Here is a 9,650-nt window from a genome sequence, read left to right as displayed (position 1 = left end):
AAAGTTTTAAATGTTAAAAAGTTAAAACAATGTCAAACGCATACTAAACATTAAAAAACCTGGGTGAAGAGAAAAGTTTTAACCTGGCGCCGAAAAGATAGTAACGTTGGCGCCAGGCGTATCTCCTCTGGGAGATAGTTCCACAGTTCGGGGGCCACCACAGAAAAAGCCCTCTTCCTCGTTGCCACCCTCTGAGCCTCCCTATAAGTAGGAACTCGGAGGAGGGTCTTTGATGATGATCGTAGTGTACGGGCAGGTTCATAACGGGGGAGGCGTTCCAACAGGTATTCTGGTCCTGTGCCGTGCTTTAAATATTTGCACCATCTATATCTTGTACCTTTAACAAATTTATGTTCCTAGGGTAGTTTACATAGTAGTATGTTGCAGTAAAAATAGAAAATAAGACACGCAAACTGCACAACAATGCATTTGAATAGTAAAAATCAACAATGCTCTAAGTTAAAGGTGGTAGACTTCGATGTCATAAAAAAACTTGGGGAAGCAAACATTTTTGCCTGGCTCCTAAAATATAGTAGTGAGGGTGCCAGGTAGCCCTTTCTGGGGAAAGCTTTCCAAAGTCGATGAGCTACACCTGAAAAGGCTTTCTAGTTGCCACCAGATGGCAGGGACACCAGAAAAAGGCCTTGGGTAAAGATCTGAATATAGCGGCAGATTGATGTAGAAAGAGGCAGTCTAACAGATACTCAGGTTGCATGTCATGTAGGGCAGGGGTGGGGATCTGAATCTGGCCAGAAGGCTCCATCCACCCTTTTACCCACCTGCTGTTGGGCCAACTTTGACAGGTGTGGGGCTGCCCATCTGTCAGTCACCTGATGTCGTCATGATTGCCTGACAACTTGAAGGGCTTGCCTTTTGAAGTCTGCAAGTAGTTTCAGTAACAATTGCTTGTAAATGGATTTCAAAATGATGGCAGCCATGCCTTTACCTGCCTCACACCTATGTCACATACAACATCAGGATAAGGTAGGTAGGCATGGTTTGGGGAAAATGGCCTTGCAGGACAAGCTAGAACTCCAGCCAGGCCTAATTAGGCAGGAGGTTTCTCATCCCCATGTAGGGCTTTAAATGTTTAGGGCTGCCACTGAATGATGGCATTATTAGCTTTGTTCTCAGTATTAAAACACAACTTCAGGCAGGGAAGACAGTTGGTCAGAGGGGTGCCCACCACCAGACACACTTAAAATATATATATATATCAAGAGGGCTAGAGAAGAACCAGCAGTTAGGCAGACTGTAGCTGTCTTCAGGTGTTCAGAGTGAAAGCATGAAGACAGCAGTGGGTTGCAAGGCCCCATCTCCATCATAGCCTTTTGCGCATGGAGCAGATGTGAAGGGGTCCAGGGGTATAGCAATGGGGGGGGAGAATGAGGGTGTTGCCCCCAAATGATAATTCTGCAACCTCAAATGAAGTTTTAATTCAGTCCCCAAATTTCTAGCATTGCAGCAACTTAAAACTTCACTAGAGCTTTTAGAAATAGTTTAGGCATCCAAAGAGGGGCAGGGCAAAGTTACCGAGGGAATGCAAACACAGTGTTGTATTCTGTTTAATAATAAGTTTGAGTTTAAGAAGTTTGTCTTGAGCCGGGCCCAGTAGTTGAGAAGATGAGCTGGGAGAAGAGGAAAAAGGGGCAGGAGGGATTAGGCTAAGAATGGGACTGGATGTAATCAATAAAATTCTTGAGAATCCACAGTATCTTTGTCTCGTGGATAAAAGGGGGTGAATACCAAATGCAGCAAATATAAGTTAAAATGTGAATGAAGTGAACACATCTTGATGAGGGGAACTGGCAAACCTAAGTGTTTGCAACTGGAGGAAGAAAAGGCAGGAAGGACAGTATTATGCATTACACAGCATCTCCCCCATTGTTGCCAATTTAATGATTTCCCCCCTAAAATCTGGTGTTCTTAGGCACATGTCTGGTGGTGAATTTTGCTGTCTCTAGTGGGAAATCAAGTGGATATCAAACATTTTGTGGTCAGAATCTGGTGGTTTTTACAAATACTTAAATTTCACCCTCTGCCTCCGCTATTATGCATTTCATGAATCTACTTTCGGATATTTTCTTGTATTTTTTTCATTGTTTACATTTCTGTTCCTATGTACAGTCTCTAAAGTACTACTTGACTATTGTTACATTTCTGCTGTAAGCCATGGCTAGTTGGCTACCCTTTTGACTGAAAGGATACTAGAATAATTTACTCAACACAACACAATGAGCCAATGACAGAATGATTTTTAAGTCAAGTCTCCAGATCCTGTGGTGTGCTTATTTTTTAAAGGTATCTAAACTTACCTTGCCAATTGGCTGACTGAGAAGGAAAATGTGCAGGCAATATTCTACCCAATCAACTGATGCAGCCTAAGCACCACCAAAGGAGATATGATGATTAGAACTATAAGCCTCAGAAATAAATGGTCTGTGCATTCACTGAATATGCTTGCCTCACCAATGAGGAACTGCTGTTTGTATTTAATAAGGTGATTCCACAATGCGTATCCTCGTATAAACAATACATCTTTCCCTGCTGGATCAGGCAAAGACCCATCAAGTCCATCATCCTGTTCTCAGGTAGCCAGCTATATATATGTGTGGCTGTATACTAGAGCCAGCATGGATTTTTTGCGTTCTGCAATGTTAAATGGAAAATACCCCCGATGATTGATTGATTTTGTTTATTATACAGCCACGAGAGTGGCTGTATACTATAGCCAGCATGGATTTTTCACATTCTGCAATGTTAAATGGAAAATACCCCCGCATGCCATTCTGATGCTTCCCATAAGCTCATTTCAAAACAAAACCTTACAAAACTTATAGTCCTGAACTCAGAAACAATTGCTTAACAACCCTCTCAATTTTCATGGCGATACACAAAACAGAGAGAATCGAGAGTTCAAAGTCTAAAAAGAGAAAAACCTCAGAGCCCTTTTGGACTTTTTTCTGCCAGAGTTCCCATAATATGTTGAAATTCATTAAAAATTAGCCATGTTCACAAAGTACCTGTAATCCTAATACTGACCTTGCCCCATACTCTGATCTTCATCTACTGCAGTTTAAAAGTTAAAAAAATGCCTGGCTGATTTTTAATTAGTTTAAGAACTTTTGGCTGGAAGCCTATTATAACGCGGGACATGCTCAGTAAGGACCAACTGTCAGTGTTCTAAAAGCCTCACAGCTGCTGGGCTTGGCTAATAAGAGGGCCACACCTACACCAGACTTGATTTCACTTGAGACGGTCATGGCTTCCCTCAAAGAATCCTGGGAAGTGTAGTTTGTGAAGGGTGCTGAGAGGAGACTCTTATTCCCCTGAGATTATGGTTTAACAGTCAGCCACTCTGATTGAAGGTCTGTGAGGGGAACAGGGCGTCTCCTAGCAACTCTCAGCACCCTTCACTAACTACACTTCCCAGGATTCTTTGAGAGAAGCCATGATTGGCTGAGCCATGGCTTTGAGAGAAGCCATGATAAATTCTTTTGAATTGTTTTTAAAAGATGTGTTTTTAAATTTGTATATTTATTTTTAATGTTTTTAGTTATTGTAAACCGCCCAGAGAGCTTCGGCTATGGGGTGGTATATAAATACACTAAATAAATAGATAAATAATGATTATCCAAAGTGTAATAGAGGCCTGGTGTGGATGTGGCCAGGGACAGCTTTGTTTTAAATTTGGGTGGGAAGTAGGGTTGCCAGGTTCATGGCCTGAGACTGATCCTGTATCTTTAGGAGAAGAGAAAGTCAGCCAAGTGCAGGTGTTCTTGCAGCATTGTAAAATGGAAAAACCACATTGGAAAAACCACAAGGCAGAATTCTCCCTTTCCCCTGCCCAACTTTGAAAGATACAGAAGACGTCTTGGTTGCCAGGCCCAGCCTGGTCAGTTTTACCTATCCTAATCATGATTGCATAGGAGTATATCCGATTCAACTCAATCTTACAAATGATCAGACCTACCCTTTCCCTCCTTCCCCTTTCCTCTCCCTTCCTCCTCCCCTCCCCTCTTCCTTCTTTCGCCTCCCCTGCCCACTCCATCCCTCCATCCCTCCCCCCCCCGGTCACTTTTACCTATCCTAAGCATGATTGCACAGGAGTAAATCCCACTGAACTCAATAAACATGCAAATGACCACATCTGTCCTTCTCCCCTCCCCCTCCTGCCTGCTCCCATCCCAGTCCTCCCTTCTGCCTTTCCACCCCTCCCTCCTCCCCCTCCTCCCTTCCCCATCTCCTGTGGTCAGTTTCACCTATCCTAAGCATGATTGCCGTGTGTGTGTGTAAATCCCACTTAACTCAATAAGCATGCAAATGATCAATCCATTCTCAGCAAACTTGCGCAGGATTCCATTTCTTACCACCCAGATTAAAAAGCAAGGAAATTCACTAATACGCAAAAAACCTTTCAGTTTAAGATATTTAAAGATATTTATTAAATATTAATAAATATTTAAGATATTAAGATAGCCCACAGATATTTCTACCAAACTTTAAAAAGCAGGGAAATTGGGCAGCTATAGTGAATGCACCAGGGAAGCAGGAGACCTGACCTCCTCTCTGAGATATTGTACTGCCCTACAAAGTTGTCAAAATGCAAACACCATTTGGGTTGGTCTTTCACAGTCCAATCCACTTGCTGTGTAGCTTGGAAGAATTTGGTAACATGTGCCTCTGGGCATATGGTGAGTGGTGGCAACACTTGTAATCCAAATAATAGAAAGAAGATATGTCCTGTGCTGATCTTGTTTTAGCAGGGAGGAAGCAACATTATTAAGACAGTTGATATAGTTGAGATGGTCACTTTAAATATGTCTGATTTACTTTGCAATTTTAGTGAAGTTTCCTATAGGAAATCTGTGAGGCGTCCTTCCCTGGCTCTCCCTGTCAGGTTCCTACCTGCTCGTGGTTACTGCCTGTCTCTAGGCACCACCAGGGACTCCACCAGTCCGGACCGCACTCTCTTATGGTTTACCTATCCACTCTAGCACAGATCTCAACAGATCCCCCTGCTAGGCAACCACCAGTAACGTCCCAATACTAGTATTCCCAGAGACTCTGAATACTGGTATTGTTATTCTCTTCACCGCTGCCACCATTTGTTACAGTTCCCCTTCAGCCTTGGTCATTACCTTACCCTCCCTTCTGGTCTGTGAAACCCCAGCCAAGGATCAGGCCTTTGGTAAACCAAATTAAGTATTTATTAAAGATAACAAAGCTAACAAGATTAACAAGATTTCTTCTTAAGGCACATAAGCATATGGTTTTACTCAATACTAATCTGAACTCCACCTCCCTCCTTCTTCACGCTCTCCTGGCAAACAACTCTCTCAAACCCCACCAAGCAATCCACTCTTTCTCTTCTCTCCCCCCCAGATTCCACTCTCACTCTTCCTTTTATACATTCAGCCATTTTAAACACTCAGCCAATCATCTAGCATTCTACTGCCCATTCACTCCCCCTCCTCTTTCACTCCACTTACCATGTATCTTCTAAAACAACAACACTTACCATATATACATTAATATAGGAACATCACAAAATCATTTTCTTTTGCTTTTGTTTCTATGAATATGTGAAGTACAGCAACACTTTGCAAAATTTATACTAAAAAAACTCCAAACATAATTGTGGAATAATGGCACTGACTTTTGCAAAATAGTCTCCAGTGGACCTCAGAAGTATCTCAATTTGCATAAGATAAGACAGTGGAAGGTGAAATATATTCTAGCAAAATTCTAGATGTGCTCTATGTTTTTAATTGATCGTGAACACCTTGCTTAAACATAGCAGGCTTAAAATATCCATCCTCTTTTTTCCAACAGCTAGAGTCATTGCTGAAGTAGCAACATATTGTGATCAGTCTGATTTTACATCAAACTGCAGTTTCAGATTCAACTGTTAATGCACCCAAAATAGAAATAGAACATAACCTCCAATATAAAACACAAAAGGCTGTTTTCACCATCACATGACAATGACCAATAAAAAGGCTTTGAAATTAATAAAAATACATTTGACACAGATTTCTAGGATGAATAAGGAGGGGGGAAATTTTCTGGTTTAGATTCTCTGTAGAAACATTAGTAACACAGGAAAGAAGCAAAGTAAGAAGAACACCAACAAACATACAAAAATATAATTCTCCATCTTTGGAAATGGCAGGTGTTGCCACCAATCACCGTATGCTCAGAGGCACATGTTACCAAATTCTTCCAAGCTTCACAGCAAGTGGATTGGACTGTGAAAGACCAACCCAAATGGTGTTTGCATTTTGACAACTTTGTAGGGCAGTACAATATCTCAGAGAGGAGGTCAGGTCTTCTCCCCTGGTGCATTCACTATAGCTGCCCAATTTCCCTGCTTTTTAAAGTCTGGTAGAAATATCTGTGGGCTATAGGTACGTTCTTAAACCGCAAGGTTTTTTGTGTATTAGTGAATTTCAGTCATAGACCAGCGTGAAAATACCCTCATGCCATTCTGATGCTTCCCATAAGCTCATTTCAAAACAAAACCGTACGAAACTTACAGTCTTGAACTCAGAAACGCTTGCTTAACAACTCTGTAAATTTTCATGGTGATACACAAAACAGAGAATTGAGAGTTCAAAGTCTAAAAAGAGAGGGGGAAACACCCCTTTTTGATGTTTTTCTGTCAGAGTTCTCATAATCTATTGAAATTCATTAAAATCAGCCATGTTCACAGAGTGCCTGTAATCCTGTTACTGACCGTGCCCCATGCTCTGATCTTCTTCTGCAGTTTAAAAGTTTAAAAAGTGCCTAGCTGATTTTTAATTTAAGAAATTTTGGCTTGAACTCTATAATGTTGGGCATGCTCAGTAAGAACCAACTGTCAGTGTTCTAAAAGCCAGACTCACAGCTGATTGGCTTGGCTAATTAGGGGGCCACACCCACACCAGACTTAGATTTCACATGAGAGAGTCATGGCTTCCCCCAGAGAATCCTGGGAAGTGTCTTTTGTGAAGGGTGCTGAGACTCCTATTCCTGACAGAGCTCCAGTGGCCAGAGTAGTTTAACAGTCAGCCACTCTGACTGAAGCTCTGTGAGGGGAACAGGGCCTCTCCTAGCAACTCTCAGCACCCTTCACTAACTACACTTCCCAGGATTCTTTGGGAGAAGTGATGACTGCCTAAAGTGAAATAACAGTCTGGTGTGAATGTGGCCAGGGACAGCTTTGGTTTAAATTTGGGTGGGAGGCTACATGTGTATGCTGTAGAATAAAAAGGTGGGTGAAACAAAGTATGATAACCTCAGTTTCATCATTTTAGCTTCTAATTATAATTCTGGTTTAATTTGTTCTAACACCCAATTATTTGTCTTTTTTGCTGTCCATGGTATGCGCAAAGGTCTCCTCGAACACCACATTGCAAATCAGTTGTATTTCTCTTATCTGCTTTTCTCACTGTCCAACTTTCACATCCATATATAAAGATTGGTCTGAATGATCCTGTCTTTAGTGTTCAGTGATACATCTTTGCATTTGAAGACCTTTTCTAGTTCTCTCATAGCTGCCCTCCCTAGTCCTAGCCACCTTCTGATTTCTTGACTATTGTCTCCATTTTGGTTAATGACTGTACCAAGGTATTGATATAATCCTTTGGAATTTGTTGTCATTACCTATGAAGACTTTCCCCCTTTTATAAAAAACCTCTTTTATAGTGATCATTGCCCCAACCCTTTTGCCCCCCCCGCAGTTTTTGTCTCCCCCCCTCCAATGAAAATTGTCTTGCTAAACTCCTGAGGGGGCTGTCAAGCATGTTCAGTTGAATGCTGATAGATGCCGCTGTGCGATAGGGTTCTCTGCTAGCAGGATTCATGACTGGATAGTTTGCAAAAAAAGTTGGGTGGCACACATAAAATGGGAGTGTTGGGAGAAGAGCCAGCATGCACGTCTACACCAGTGCTGGGGAACCTGTGGGGCCCTTCAACTGTTGGACTACCACTCCCATAATCCCTGGCTTCTGGCCATGCTGGCTGGAGTTAGGTTCCTCATTCCCTTGCATACTACGCACACACACACACACACACTCTCAAAGAAATGTTAACAACATACTCATGCATGTTTATTTGGGAAAAAATCACTGGGGCTTACTCCTATATTGGGACTTGATATTATATTATCTCTGTTTAACTGTAACCAACATTCTGGAAATTGTGGAAGCTCACTGGTGCTTATAGGGCCATGGGGTGGTGGTGTTTCTCCCCCCCCATCCTTTTATTCTTTGGGATGCCTGGAGAGTGCCTGGAGTATGTAGAAGTCGCCACCTTGTTGCTGCTTTGAAGTTTTACAAAAGGTTTAGCAAAACTGGCCGGAAGTTTCTAGAGTTCACCTATCTCCCAGTGTTGATCTACATGAAAAATAATTAGATACAAAATTATTACAGAACTGTACAAAGAGGCTGACGCTACTAAATGCAAACTTTTCAGTGCCATTTGTTGCTTTATCCGGGCTGGGGATAACGGGAGCAGAAGTGCAGAGAGGTGATCGATGGATCGATGGGAGGGGGTCTGTTTCTCAAACACGGAGGAAAAGGTTCCCTCGTGACTCAGTGCAGGTTTTCAGCACAATTATGCCTTGAGATATTGTTAGAACTTTTTACGTGAATTCTGTTGCGCTTTGTGCAGTTAAAACTTCAGAAGCAAACACAGTTTTCATAATCCTCCTAAAATAGGCATTTAATAATCCAAACGTTTTCCACCCATCTGATAACAAAAGCAAAAGGAAAACAATTAAAAGCAGCGTGGTTCAGTAAAGTTTGCTGAGTGACTGAACTGTGCAAGTTTTAAGAATCTACGACTGAAGTTCACTGACCGTTCATCACGTTCATGTTTAGCAGTGAGATATTTAGTATGAAAGAATACAAGCCGAGCTGGTTACTGATCTAAATGTTTCCTAACAGCGTAATTAACAAAAGTGTTTCCGCCCGGTTTCGAACCGGGGACCTTTCGCGTGTTAGGCGAACGTGATAACCACTACACTACGGAAACTGCTGTTGGAAATGGCTCCTCTACAAGGTTCCTGTACTACGTTAAACAGATGCATTTCTTCATGCCTTTAAAACACCAGTTCAAAACCCTCCACAAACTTTGGTTCTTAACTACATCGGACGGAGGAAAGACACAGAGAAAATACAGAAACCTCGTTATTCTCTCTGCACGCAACTCCTGGTAAACGCATTTCCTGGTAAAAACCAGATATCAGAATGTATTCTCTTAATTAAAAGCTTCCTTTGTCAAACACGAACCTCTTGGTAAAATGAAACTTCTGTCCTAACGATCCGACTAAGTTTGATAACCAAGGAGAGAAAGGAAGAAAAATTACTTTATCGTCCCTGGGTGGGCTCGAACCACCAACCTTTCGGTTAACAGCCGAACGCGCTAACCGATTGCGCCACAGAGACTCTCTTAGTTTCAGAATTCTGCCAGGAAAGTACTAAATTTCAATCCTGTGATATTTTGAATGTTAATATATTTTTGTGGGACTTTTCTCCAAAACAGATGTTACAAAAGGACTACAAATGTTCCTTTGTGATGACTTGGATAGAAGACTAAATTAAGGCTCTTGAAGCAGCAAATAAAATCAGTAAATTGGGGGAAAGAGTGAGCTAAGAAGAACATGC

General features: G+C 41.8%; 2 non-coding genes across 2 annotated transcripts; both read right to left on the bottom strand.

Moving 5' to 3' along the window:
• Positions 1–8,945: 8,945 nt before the first annotated feature.
• TRNAV-AAC (transfer RNA valine (anticodon AAC)) lies at positions 8,946–9,018 on the bottom strand. Its single transcript has one exon. It is a non-coding gene; the product is annotated as a tRNA-Val (tRNA).
• A 339-nt stretch (positions 9,019–9,357) lies between these two features.
• On the bottom strand, positions 9,358–9,431 carry TRNAN-GUU (transfer RNA asparagine (anticodon GUU)). Its single transcript has one exon. It is a non-coding gene; the product is annotated as a tRNA-Asn (tRNA).
• Positions 9,432–9,650: the final 219 nt, after the last annotated feature.

The sequence above is a fragment of the Rhineura floridana genome, chromosome 5 (genome assembly GCF_030035675.1).
Source record: "Rhineura floridana isolate rRhiFlo1 chromosome 5, rRhiFlo1.hap2, whole genome shotgun sequence".
Lineage (NCBI taxonomy): Eukaryota > Metazoa > Chordata > Lepidosauria > Squamata > Rhineuridae > Rhineura > Rhineura floridana.
This window is presented reverse-complemented; position numbering and strand designations above follow the sequence as displayed.